Source organism: Monopterus albus, unplaced genomic scaffold (assembly GCF_001952655.1).
Source record: "Monopterus albus unplaced genomic scaffold, M_albus_1.0 scaffold386.1, whole genome shotgun sequence".
Taxonomy (NCBI): Eukaryota; Metazoa; Chordata; class Actinopteri; order Synbranchiformes; family Synbranchidae; genus Monopterus; species Monopterus albus.
This window is the reverse complement of record NW_018128266.1, coordinates 92146-95328: the sequence shown is the minus strand read 5'-3', so window position 1 is coordinate 95328 and position 3183 is coordinate 92146. Positions and strand designations below refer to the sequence as shown.

The 3183-nt window shown below is 37.7% G+C and overlaps 1 non-coding gene across 1 annotated transcript; it reads left to right on the top strand.

Annotated features, from left to right (window-relative positions):
• The first annotated feature begins 2109 nt into the window (after window positions 1-2109).
• Window positions 2110-2181, top strand: trnae-uuc (transfer RNA glutamic acid (anticodon UUC)). Its single transcript has one exon. It is a non-coding gene; the product is annotated as a tRNA-Glu (tRNA).
• The last annotated feature ends 1002 nt before the right edge of the window (window positions 2182-3183 follow it).

Here is a 3183-nt window from a genome sequence, read left to right as displayed (position 1 = left end):
GGAGGTTTCTTCCGTTAAAGAGAGTTTTTCCTCCCCACTGTCGCCAAGTGTTTGCTCAAGGGGGATTTGTTGGGTTTTCCCTCTGTAATAATAGTGATAACAGTAAGGTCTAGACCTTACTTTGTAAAGTGTCCTAAAATGACTTTTGTTGTGATTTGGCACTATACAAATAAAATTTGATTTGATTTGATGTAGCGACCCCCCTCAGTGGTTGTAGTTAGGATAATGTTAGGATTCAGGTTAGGGGAAACTTATCTCGATGGGGAAACAGATTTCAACACAACACCAACAGCAGGAGTTGTGCGCATTCACAAACTATTCTCTTGTTTTTAGGAGAAGGTTTTATCATTCTGAAATAATTACAGACTATTTGGAGTTATGATGGGTGCAAAGTTAATCTAGAGGTACCCAAGATTAAACATTAAATGGCTGGAAATGAGCATATCATGGGCTCTGTAAATAACAAATCCAAACCACTTAACAAACCTGAATACAGCAGTGTTTCTTGCATGACTGGGGCCATAAAATATGGTTTCAAGTCATTATGATTTGAGGGCAGCAGTACTGTAATGAAAGGACAAATATTATTGTTATTTTTACTATAATTTCACTAATAAGTAGCATTAGAGTACTAAAATTTGAAAATTAATATTAATATTACAGTTACTAATACTGATAATGCTCTGTTACTTTGAAATTTAGGGACTTCACCTTCATTCCTGTTGTAAAGCTTGTGCAGGATACAATCGCTCCATTAACAATAACATACTGTTTCCACAGAAACCATTGCAATTGCAACTTTGCATTTTTTGCTAACAAAGCAGATCCAGTTTTGCAACAGTGACAATTTCATTCTATTAAAACCAACAGTTTTGGCCATAATAAATCAAACTGATTGGTCTTACAGTTCCACAGATAATGCACAGATTTCTTTATTTCCCTACCACTCAGTGTGAATCAACGAAAAACAAGCAATAATTATGCAAATCGCTGGTTTCATTGGATTTGTTGGAGCCTGGCACACACATTAAAGTCATTGCCCCAAGCACAGATGAGGATATTTGTGACTAAAAAATGTTATCACAGCATTAATACTCAAGTGGCTATGGGTGAGAACTACATGATGTTTGATTTAGTGATCAAATGGCCCAGATCAACACACACGAGTCAGGGTTCCACACGAAGGCCGTGCACAGTCATTCTGGGGGAAGAGGTGTTCAAGCTAAAAAAGAAAAAAATGGCACCCTTCACACCAAAGCTATAGTAGTGCTATTTTATCTATGCATTTCTTTATTTTGATACACATACACTTATGTAAACCCGCCAGGCTGTAACTGGCAAATCTTATTAGAGAATTTGTCCTTTGGCATTGGTCTAATAATACTGAAGGTAAATACACAGATTACTGCAAGTACTCTACTGTTAGGTCTAACTTTAATAAGGCTTGTTCAGCTATAATGCTGACAAAATACTAATATACAGCTAAAGCAGCTTTATGTCTGTGATTTAGACTCACTAAACAACATTGTGTAGTTAAAATAAATTGTAGGCCTATTATGCAATTTGAGACAAATATTAACATACAACAACAATAACATTAGATGAGTGGTTAAACTTTCAAATGTGAGCTTGTAATGGTCCTGGACGCTTGTATTGAAATGACAGGGTAGGCTTCCCTACAACTACCAGCAGATTTTGTGTCTGAGAACAGGACTATAAATAGATCACCTTCCAGCTTAAAGCTTTGCTACACTCAATATGGACAAACTGGTCTGGGGCACTTCACCAAATCAGCCCCAGTGACAATAAGTATAAATAAATAAAATGCAATCATCTACCGTATGTATTTGTACATCTGTTATGGTAGTTACTCCTTGGTTTTGTTTGTCTGTAATCAATAAAAATATTCAAATAAACACCAGGTATATGACGAAGATGCAGCATATGAACATTAAACAGGTCTCAGTCAGCTGAAGTTAGTGGAGGGAGACAGGGTAACACAGTAGGCTGGGCAGATGCTTTACATGCTTTAAGATGATACAGCCTGTCTATTTGTGATGCTACATGACACCGACAACCTTAAAGCTTGTGTCAAGAAGAGGGAGTGCTTCCCATATGGTCTAGCGGTTAGGATTCCTGGTTTTCACCCAGGCGACCTGGGTTCAACTCCCAGTATGGGAACATAACTTCTCGGGAAGCTGCAGTGGGTAGAGCAATTGAGCACTTTTATTTCTAAATACAAATTTGTAATAAATACCCTCATCAGTTACACAAGCATAACCCACAGAACTACAGTATCTGTGTTATCTATCATATCTACGTATAGTTAATTATAACAATGACAATTGTCACTGATGACCGCAGCATTATTGGCTGCTACATATCCATAATATTTGTGCAGTACAGCATGGAACTTATAATGTAGGGGTCTGTTTGCCACTTGATGTCAGTAGTTTTTGAGCCCTTAAACGAGGCTTCATGAGATGAATCTTTTGGTGAAAATACTGGCTCAGAAGCCTCGACACTTTAATAAGACTTCATTTCACCGTCACTATTGTTTTTATCCTTCTGACCTCTCAGCTAATTTGAAAGTGGTTTGGTTCTACTTAATATTTTGATGTTTTCACAACTGTGGATACTAAATTTCTGCATTAAAAATGTGTAAAAAAACACAGGACAAATGACAGTCTACTGAATACAGGACACTACTGTATTATAAGGGACAGGTGGCAGCTCTACATATCTACTGCCTGCACAATTCGGCCAACAAGGCATAATGAGCAACAAGAAAATAGAACACATAAGGCTATTATTTCTGATCCCAAAGCAGACCTTCACAAGACTCATTCATCTTTGTTTGCTCTACTGCCTCATTGGCTGAAAAAGCATAATAAAATCTGACTGGGCTGCTGACCTGTTAGAGTAAAATGTTTTTTAATAGAGATTTAATTTCACAGTGAAAATGCAGAGGCTGAGGTCACAGTATTGTTACCTGTCTGTCACCAACGCACGTGACCAGGTCAGACAAACGTGTGGATGTTGCTCCTCACGGTGCTCAGTTTGCATGCAGTGGTTATTGTGACAACAGGGAATTCAAAAAGGGAGGGGCAGTGGCTCATGTGTTCTTGCAAAATGAGAATTCAGACTGTTATAATTAAAGCACCCTTTTAGTTGAAATTTGAT